This window comes from Heterodontus francisci, unplaced genomic scaffold (assembly GCF_036365525.1).
Source record: "Heterodontus francisci isolate sHetFra1 unplaced genomic scaffold, sHetFra1.hap1 HAP1_SCAFFOLD_210, whole genome shotgun sequence".
Taxonomy (NCBI): Eukaryota; Metazoa; Chordata; class Chondrichthyes; order Heterodontiformes; family Heterodontidae; genus Heterodontus; species Heterodontus francisci.
Genome location: NW_027141403.1, coordinates 749,080 through 760,574, shown reverse-complemented (window position 1 = coordinate 760,574; position 11,495 = coordinate 749,080).

Genomic DNA, 11,495 nt, shown 5'->3' with positions numbered 1-11,495 from the left:
CTTTAATAATTGGACAGTGTTTGTTCTGTAGGTGATTTACGGTCAGTCCTTTAATAATTGGACAGTGATTGTCTGTAGGTGATTTACGGTCAGTCCTTTAATAATTGGACAGTGATTGTTCTGTAGGTGATTTTCGGTCTGTCCTTTAATAATTGGATTTTGATTGTTCTGTAGGTGATTTACGGTCAGTCCTTTAATAATTGGACTGTGATTGTTCTGTTGGTGATTTACGGTCAGTCCTTTAATAATTGGACAGTGATTGTTCTTTCGGTGACTTACGGTCTTTCCTTTAATAATTGGACAGTGATTGTTCTGTCGGTGATTTACGGTCAGTCCTTTAATACTTGGGCAGTGATTGTTCTGTCGGTGATTTACGGTCAGTCCTTTAATAATTGGACAGTGATTGTTCTGCAGGTGATTTTCGGTCAGTCCTTTAATAATTGGACAGTGATTGTTCTGTTGGTGATTTACGGTCAGTCCTTTAATAATTGGACAGTGTTTGTTCTGCAGGTGATTTATGGTCAGTCCATTAATAATTGGACAGTTATTGTTCTGTAGGTGATTTACGGTCAGTCCTTTAATAATTGGATAGTGATTGTTCTGTATGTGATTTACGGTCTGTCCTTTAATAATTGGACAGTGATTATTCTGTCGGTGATTTACGGTCAGTCCTTTAATAATTGTACAATGATTGTTCTGTTGGTGATTTACGGTCAGTCCTTTAATATTTGGACTGTGATTGTTCTGTTGGTGATTTACTGTCAGTCCTTTAATAATTGGACAGTGTTTGTTCTTTCCGTGTTTTACGGTCAGTCCTTTAATAATTGGACAGTGATTGTTCTGTAGGTTATTTACGGTCAGTCCTTTAATAATTGGACAGTGATTGTTCTGTCGGTGATTTTCGGTCTGTCCTTTAATAATTGGACAGTGATTGTTCTGTAGGTGATTTACGGTCAGTCCTTTAATAATTGGACAGTGATTGTTCTGTTGGTGATTTACTGTCAGTCCTTTAATAATTGGACAGTGATTGTTCTTTCGGTGACTTACGGTCTTTCCTTTAATAATTGGACAGTGATTGTTCTGTCGGTGATTTACGGTCAGTCCTTTAATACTTGGACAGTGATTGTTCTGTCGGTGATTTACGGTCAGTCCTTTAATAATTGGACAGTGATTGTTCTGCAGGTGACTTACGGTCTTTCCTTTAATGATTGGACAGTGATTGTTCTGTCGGTGATTTACGGTCAGTCCTTTAATACTTGGACAGTGATTGTTCTGTCGGTGATTTACGGTCATTCCTTTAATACTTGGACAGTGATTGTTCTGTCGGTGATTTACGGACAGTCCTTTAATGATTGGACAGTGATTGTTCTGTAGGTGATTTACGGTCAGTCCTTTAATAATTGGACAATGATTGTTCTGTTGTTGATTTACGGTCAGTCCTTTAATAATTGGATGGTGACTGTTCTGTAGGTGATTTACGGTCAGTCCTTTAATAATTGGACAGTGATTGTTCTGTTGGTGATTTTCGGTCTGTCCTTTAATAATTGGATTTTGATTGTTCTGTAGGTGATTTACGGTCAGTCCTTTAATAATTGGACTGTGATTGTTCTGTTGGTGATTTACGGTCAGTCCTTTAATAATTGGACAGTGATTGTTCTTTCGGTGACTTACGGTCTTTCCTTTAATAATTGGACAGTGATTGTTCTGTCGGTGATTTACGGTCAGTCCTTTAATACTTGGACAGTGATTGTTCTGTCGGTGATTTACGGTCAGTCCTTTAATAATTGGACAGTGATTGTTCTGCAGGTGATTTTCGGTCAGTCCTTTAATAATTGGACAGTGATTGTTCTGTTGGTGATTTACGGTCAGTCCTTTAATAATTGGACAGTGTTTGTTCTGCAGGTGATTTATGGTCTGTCCATTAATAATTGGACAGTTATTGTTCTGTAGGTGATTTACGGTCAGTCCTTTAATAATTGGATAGTGATTGTTCTGTATGTGATTTACGGTCTGTCCTTTAATAATTGGACAGTGATTATTCTGTCGGTGATTTACGGTCAGTCCTTTAATAATTGTACAATGATTGTTCTGTTGGTGATTTACGGTCAGTCCTTTAATATTTGGACTGTGATTGTTCTGTTGGTGATTTACTGTCAGTCCTTTAATAATTGGACAGTGTTTGTTCTTTCGGTGTTTTACGGTCAGTCCTTTAATAATTGGACAGTGATTGTTCTGTAGTTTATTTACGGTCAGTCCTTTAATAATTGGACAGTGATTGTTCTGTCGGTGATTTTCGGTCTGTCCTTTAATAATTGGACAGTGATTGTTCTGTAGGTGATTTACGGTCAGTCCTTTAATAATTGGACAGTGATTGTTCTGTTGGTGATTTACTGTCAGTCCTTTAATAATTGGACAGTGATTGTTCTTTCGGTGACTTTCGGTCTTTCCTTTAATAATTGGACAGTGATTGTTCTGTCGGTGATTTACGGTCAGTCCTTTAATACTTGGACAGTGATTGTTCTGTCGGTGATTTACGGTCAGTCCTTTAATAATTGGACAGTGATTGTTCTGCAGGTGACTTACGGTCTTTCCTTTAATGATTGGACAGTGATTGTTCTGTCGGTGATTTACGGTCAGTCCTTTAATACTTGGACAGTGATTGTTCTGTCGGTGATTTACGGTCATTCCTTTAATACTTGGACAGTGATTGTTCTGTCGGTGATTTACGGTCAGTCCTTTAATGATTGGACAGTGATTGTTCTGTAGGTGATTTACGGTCAGTCCTTTAATAATTGGACAATGATTGTTCTGTTGTTGATTTACGGTCAGTCCTTTAATAATTGGATGGTGACTGTTCTGTAGGTGATTTACGGTCAGTCCTTTAATAATTGGACATTGATTGTTCTGTTGGTGATTTACGGTCAGTCCTTTAATAATTGGACAGTGTTTGTTCTGTAGGTGATTTATGGTCGACCATTAATAATTGGACAGTTATTGCTCTGTAGGTGATTTACGGTCATCCCTTTAATAATTGGGCAGTGATTGTTCTGTCGGTGATTTACGGTCATTCCTTTAATAATTGGACAGTGTTTGTTCTGCAGGTGATTTACGGTCAGTCCTTTAATAATTGGACAGTGATTGTCTGTAGGTGATTTACGGTCAGTCCTTTAATAATTGGACAGTGATTGTTCTGTAGGTGATTTGCCGTCAGTCCTTTAATAATTGGACAGTGATTGTTCTGTCGGTGATTTACGGTCAGTCCTTTAATAATTGGACAGTGATTGTTCTGTAGGTGATTTACGGTCTGTCCTTTAATAATTGGACAGTGATTGTTCTGTCGGTCATTTCCGCTCAGTCCTTTAATAATTGGACAGTGATTATTCTGTCGGTGATTTACGGTCAGTCCTTTAATAATTGGACAATGATTGTTCTGTAGGTGATTTACGGTCAGTCCTTTAATATTTGGACTGTGATTGTTCTGTTGGTGATTTACTGTCAGTCCTTTAATAATTGGACAGTGATTGTTCTGTAGGTGATTTGCCGTCAGTCCTTTAATAATTGGACAGTGATTGTTCTGTAGGTGATTTACGGTCAGTCCTTTAATAATTGGACAGTGATTGTTCTGTAGGTGATTTACGGTCTGTCCTTTAATAATTGGACAGTGATTGTTCTGTCGGTGATTTCCGGTCAGTCCTTTAATAATTGGACAGTGATTATTCTGTCGGTGATTTACGGTCAGTCCTTTAATAATTGGACAATGATTGTTCTGTTGGTGATTTACGGTCAGTCCTTTAATATTTGGACTGTGATTGTTCTGTTGGTGATTTACTGTCAGTCCTTTAATAATTGGACAGTGATTGTTCTTTCGGTGATTTACGGTCAGTCCTTTAATAATTGGACAGTGATTGTTCTGTAGGTGATTTTCGGTCTGTCCTTTAATAATTGGATTTTGATTGTTCTGTAGGTGATTTACGGTCAGTCCTTTAATAATTGGACTGTGATTGTTCTGTTGGTGATTTACGGTCAGTCCTTTAATAATTGGACAGTGATTGTTCTTTCGGTGACTTACGGTCTTTCCTTTAATAATTGGACAGTGATTGTTCTTTCGGTGATTTACGGTCAGTCCTTTAATACTTGGACAGTGATTGTTCTGTCGGTGATTTACGGTCAGTCCTTTAATAATTGGACAGTGATTGTTCTGCAGGTGATTTTCGGTCAGTCCTTTAATAATTGAACTGTGATTTTTCTGCAGGTGATTTACGGTCAGTGCTTTATTATTTGGATTGACATTTCTCTGATGAAGAATTGTGAACAGTCCCTTATCATTTAAATGCACGAATAATTCTCCCTTGGAAGTTTTTTGTTTAATTATGTATTTTCCTAATGTTGCTTTATGGACAATTTTTCATAATCTGTGATGGAAAATTCTCTTGAGTTTCTTTATGGACAGTCCGTTATTTGGGGTGACGTGATTTCCATTTCTGTGATTTGTGGAATCTCTTTGAGCCACAGGTACACAGATGTAAATCTATTTCTGTATCTGTGTGTCCATTATTCAGCTTAATAAAGAATGAGTTTGGAATAAGTTCTCATTTTGTGATACGTCATCTCTCTAAAGCAGGTCTTTTTTGAGAATCAGGAACTTGTCTCCCACTGCAGTGAATTGAATTTTCATTATTGACCATGACCCATGCAGTTAAACAGATCTGTTTACCTGTGTCAGTGTCACCTCTTTGGGTTGTCCAAACAGACAGTTTGATGTTTGAAGTGACAGGGATTGCATTATTTGTTTGTTCTGTCTGTCCCTCCTTCATATTTCTATTTTAATATACCGTGTTCTATTGATACTGCTCTGTTTATCTGACTGTCAGTAATATGATGTTGTCAGGTGAGAGTCTCAGAGCAGGAATCCTTTGTTTGCAAATCAGGTGTCCAATGAACCGATCAGTGACTGCTCCACGACAACCAAATAAACATCATTTCTCACGCAAAATGTGGTCAGACTTTATAGTTATATGGATTGAAAATGAATTCTACCTTATTAATATCATAGCGTGATGGAGTTATTCTGCTCAGAAACAGGCCTTTCAGCCCATTGTGTCTGTGCCGGCAATCAAGCACCTATCTATTCTAATCCCATTTTCCAGCACTTGGCCTGTAGCCTTGTTTACAATGGCATTTCAAGTGCTCTTCTAAATGCTTCTTAAATGTTGATTGTTCCTGCCTCGACCACCTCTTCAGGCAGTGTGTTTCAGATTCCAACCACCCGCTGGGTGAAAACATTTTGCCTCAAATCTCCTCTGTATCTCCTGCCCCTTACCTTAAATCGATATCCCCTGGTGACACCTTATTGACACCTCCGCAATGGGAAAATGTTTCTTCCAATCTATCCTATCAAAGCCCCTCATAGTTTTGTGTACCTCAATCATGTCCCACCTCAGACTTCTCTGCTGGAAGGAAAACAACCCTCGCCTTTTCAGTCTCTCTTCATAGCTGAAATGCTCCAGCCCAGGCAACCTTCTGGTGAATCTCCTCTGCACCTTCTGTTGTGCAATCACATCCTTCCTATAGTGTGGTGACCAGAACTGTACACAGTACTCCAGCTGTGGCTTACCCAGAGTTTTATGCAGCTTCATTACAGCATCCCTGCTCTAATATTTTATGCCTCAGCTAATAAAGGCAAGTATCCCAGAAGCCTTCCTAACCATCTTATCTACCTGTGCTGTTGCCTTCAGTAATATATGGACAAGTACACCCCGCTCCCTCTGACCCTCTGTACTTTCTCGGGTCCTACCATCCATTGTATATTCTCTTGCCTTATTAGTCCTCCCAAAATACATCACCTCACACTTCTCAGGATTAAATTCAATTTGCCACTGCTCTGCCCATCTTACCAGCCCATCTATATCGTCCTGTAATCTAAGGATTTCCTCCTCACTATTTACAACACCATCATTCTTTGTGTCATCTGAGAACTTACTGATCATACCACCTATATTCAGGTCTAAATCATTAATGTACACTACAAACAGCAAGGGTCCCAGCATCGAACCCTGTGGTACACCACTGGTCACAGACTTCCATTCGCAAAATCAACCCTCGACCATCACCCTCTGCTTCCTGCCACTAAGCCAATTTTGGATCCAATTTGAAATTCTAGTAAACAAGTGAGTGAATGTTTCTGAACAGTCTACAACTGTGTAAATATTTATCGCATGTTATCACTGTTTCTCTCTGGCTGTCTGAGCATTCCGCTGCTTTGTTCTGAGCTCTTAACCTCAGTCAGTTTGTCTGTGTTGGGTTAGGTGCTCGTTCAGCACCGGTCAGGAATGGAGCCTGAGATCTTCCTATGTGCGGTACGCAGTACCATACTTTGTGAGATCCGTTGACTCTGCACAGACTGGGATCTTCCTGTGCTCTGTGTATGCATCTCAGCACCTGACTGGGTGAGATCTGTTCACTCTGCAAAGGCCAGGAATGGAGCCTGGGACCTTTCTGTGCTCTGTATGGAACTCAGTACCAGACTGGGTACATATCTTTAATTATATCTATCCAATTCCCGCCTCTCTCCCCTGCAGCCGGTCTGGGTGTACCTGAGTGAGGAGATTGATCTTCCCCATTCCGATATCTCACACACTGGGGGAACAGACAGGCGTTTCTGTGGCCGCAAATGAGACTCCAGGATTGTATGTTGCCTCCCTGGTGCTGGGGTCAAGGATGTCTCAGAGCGGCTGATGGACATTCTGAAGGGAGAGGGTGAATAGTCAGAGATCGTGGTACACATTGGTACCAACGACATAGGTAGAAATAGAGATGAGGTCCTGCAACAAGAATTTAGATTGCAAGGAAGCAGATTAAAAAGGAGGACCTCTAAAGTTGCAATCTCTGGATTCCTCCCGGTGCCACGTGCTAATGACTTTAGAAATAGGAGGATAGAGCAGATGAATGTGTGGCTGAGGAGATCGTGCAGGAGGGAGGGCTTCAGTTTCCTGGATCACTGGGTATATTTTTGGCAAAAGTGGGACTTGTCCAAGTTGGACAGGTTGCACCTGAACTGGAATGGGACAAGCATCCTTGGTTGGAGGTTTGTTCGTTCTTTATTGGGGGGTTGGGGGTAGGGGGTTAAACTAATCGGCAGGGGGTTGGGATACAGAGTGGAGGTACAGCAGAGGGTAATGTGGAACAGAACGTGAGTCTGCTGGGAGGCAGAGCAAATATAGACCTGGTAAGGCAGAAGAGAAAAATGCAAGGTTGGATTGTAACTATTTCAAAGACAGGAGTATCACTAGTAAGGTAGATGAATTTAGGTTGTTGATTAGCACATGGCATTATGATATTGCTATCACAGAGACATGGTTGTGGGCGGGGCAGGACTGGCAGCTCAATATTCCAGGGTATAGAATCTTCAAGTGTGACAGGGGAGGGGGTGAAAGAGGAGGTGGCATTGCACTGTTGATCAAGGAGTCATTTAATGCAGTAAGAAGGGATGATATCTTAGAAGGTTCCTTAAATGAGGCCATATGGGTGGAACTTAAAAACAGAAAGGGGGCAATCACCTGGCTGGGAGTGGACGACAGACTGCCAAACAGTCAGGGAGAGATCGAGGAGCAGATATATAGGCAAAGCTCAGGGGTGTAAAAATAATAGTGTAGTATTAGTAGGGGATTTCAAATTCCCTGATATCAACTGGGATAGTCTTAGTGCAAAAGGCTTAAAGGGGAATGAATTCTTAAAATGCATACTGGAGAGCTTTTTGAGCCAGTACATCAGACGTCCTACAAGGGAAGGGGCAGTACTGGTCCTAACACTAGGGAATGAAACTGGACAAGTGGTAGAAATGTCAGTGAGGGAGCATTTCGGGGATAGTGACCAAAACTCTAAGATTTAAGGCAGTTATGGATAAGGACAAAGACAGACCGAAACTAAAGGGAATGAATTGGGGGAAGGCCGATTTTAAGATGATAAAACAGGATGGGGCCAAAGTGATCTGGGAGCAGCTACTTGTAGGAAAGTCCATATCAGATCAATGGGCGTCATTCCAAGAGAAAATAGTGAGAGTTCAGAGCCAACATGCACCCGTTAAGGTGATGGGGAGGACTGACAGGTCCAGGGAACACTGGATGTCAAGAGATACAGAGGATTAGATCAGGAAAAAAAGGAAGCTTATTGCAGATTCAGAGTGCTGACAAACAGCGGAGGCACGAGAGGCGTATAGAAAGTGTAGGGGGGAAATTAAAAAAAGTAATTAGGAGAGCGAAGAGGGGACATGAAAAAAATACTGGCAGGCAAGAGAAAGGAAAATCCTAAAGCAATTTATCAGCATGTCAAGGGCAAGAAGATAACCAGGGAAAGATTAGGGACCATTAGGCACCAAAGTGGCAACCTGTGTGTGGAGCCGGAGGGCATAGGTGAGGTTTTAAATGATTACTTTTCATCTGTGTTCACTATGGAGAAGGATGATATAGGTGCAGAGATCAGGGCGGGGGATTGTGATATACTTGAACATGTTAGCATTGAAAGGGAGGAAGTATTAGCAGCTTTAGTGGGCTTGAAAGTAGATAAATCCCGAGGCTCAGATGAAATGTATCCCTGGCTGTTCTGTGAGGCAAGAGAGGCGATTGGAAGCTTGTGACCAGTGGTGTACCACAGGGATCGGTGCTGGAACCCTTGCTGTTTGTAGTGTACATTAATGACTTAGATGTGAATATAGGAGGTATGATCAGGAAGATCACAGATGATACAAAAATTACAGTGCGCAATATTATGGCTAATTGTTAAATTAGATGTCATCACAAATACACAGGGGATAATATTCTGGTTAATTGTTAAATTAGATGTCATCACTAATACACAGGTGATAATATTCTGATTAATTGTCAAATTAGATGTCATCACTGATACACAGGTGATAATATTTCAGTTAATTGTTAAATTAGATGACATCACTAATACACAGGGGATAATATTCCAGTTAATTGTTAAATTAGATGTCATCACTAATACACAGGTGATAATATTCCAGTTAATTGTTAAATTAGATGTCATCACTAATACACAGGGGATAATATTCCAGTTAATTGTTAAATTAGATGTCATCACTAATACACAGGGGATAATATTCTAGTTAATTGTTAAATTAGATGTCATCACAAATACACAGGGGATAATATCCTGGTTACTTGTTAAATTAGATGTCATCACTAATACACAGGTGATAATATTCTGATTAATTGTTAAATTAGATGTCATCACTAACACACAGGGGATAATATTTCAGCTAATTGTTCATATTTGATGCCATCACTAATACGCAGGTGATAATATTCCAGTTAATTGTTAAATTAGATGTCATCACTAATGCACAGGTGATAATATTCCAGTTAATTGTTAAATTAGATGTCATCACTAATACACAGGGGATAATATTCCAGTTTATTATTAAATTAGATGAAATCACTAATGCACAGGTGATAATATTTAAGTTAATTGTTAAATTAGATGTCATCACTAATACACAGGTGATAATATTCTGTTTAATTGTTAAATTAGATGTCATCACTAATACACAGTGGATAATCAGGTTAATTGTTAAATTAGATGTCATCACGAATACACAGGTGATAATATTCCAGTTCATTGTTAAATTAGATGTCATCACTAATACACAGGTAATAATATTCCGGTTCATTGTTAAATTAGATGTCATCACAAATGCACAGGTGATAATATTCCAGTTAATTGTTAAATTAGATGTCATCACTAATACACAGGTGATAATATTCCAGTTAATTGTTAAATTAGATGTCATCACTAATACACAGGTGATAATATTCCAGTTAATTGTTAAATTAGATGTCATCACTAATACACAGGTGATAATATTCCAGTTAATTGTTAAATTAGATGTCATCACAAATACACAGGGATAATATTCCAGTTAATTGTTAAATTAAATGTCATCACTAATACACAGGGGATAATATTCCAGTTTATTGTTAAATTAGATGTCATCACTAATACACAGGGCATAATATTCCAGTTAATTGTTAAATTAGATGTCATCACTAATACACAGGTGATAATATTCCAGTTAATTGTTAAATTAGATGTCATCACTAATACACAGGTGATAATATTCCGGTTAATTGTTAAATTAGATGTCATCACAAATACACAGGGATAATATTCCAGTTAATTGTTAAATTAGATGTCATCACTAATCTACAGGGGATAATATTCCAGTTAATTGTTAAATTAGATTTAATCACAAATACACAGGGATAATATTCCAGTTAATTGTTAAATTTGATGTCATCACTAATACACAGGTGATAATATTCCAGTTAATTGTTAAATTAGATGCCATCACTAATACACAGGGGATAATATTCCAGTTAATTGTTAAATTAGATGTCATAACTAATACACAGGGGATAATATTCCAGTTAATTGTTAAATTAGATGTCATCACAAATACACAGGGGATAATATTCCAGTTAATTGTAAAATAAGATGTCATCACAAATACACAGGTGATAATATTCCAGTTAATTGTTAAATTAGATGTCATCACAAATGCACAGGTGATAATATTCCAGTTAATTGTTAAATGAGATGTCATCACAAATACTCAGGTGATAATATTCCAGTTAATTGTTAAATTAGATGTCATCACTAATACACAGGTGATAATATTCCGGTTAATTGTTAAATTAGATGTCATCACAAATGCACAGGTGATAATATTCCAGTTAATTGTTAAATTAGATATCATCACTAATACACAGGTGATAATATTCCGTTTAATTGTTAAATTAGATGTCATCACTAATACACAGGTGATAATATTCCAGTTAATTGTTAAATTAGATGTCATCACTAATACACAGGTGATAATATTCCAGTTAATTGTTAAATTAGATGTCATCACCAATACACAGGTGATAATATTCCAGTTAATTGTTAAATTAAATGTCATCACTAATACACAGGTGATAATATTCCAGTTAATTGTTAAATTAGATGTCATCACTAATACACAGGTGATAATATTCCAGTTAATTATTAAATTAGATGTCATCACTAATACACAGGTGATAATATTCCAGTTAATTGTTAAATTAGATGTCTTCACTAATACACAGGGGATAATATTCCAGTTAATTGTTAAATTAGATGTCATCACAAATACACAGGGATAATATTCCAGTTAATTGTTAAATTAGATGTCATCACTAATACACAGTGGATAATATTCCAGTTAATTGTTGAATGAGATGTCATCACAAATACTCAGGTGATAATATTCCAGTTCATTGTTAAATTAGATGTCATCACTAATACACAGGTAATAATATTCCGGTTAATTGTTAAATTAGATGTCATCACAAATGCACAGGTGATAATATTCCAGTTAATTGTTAAATTAGATGTCATCACTAATACACAGGTGATAATATTCCAGTTAATTGTTAAATTAGATGTCATCACTAATA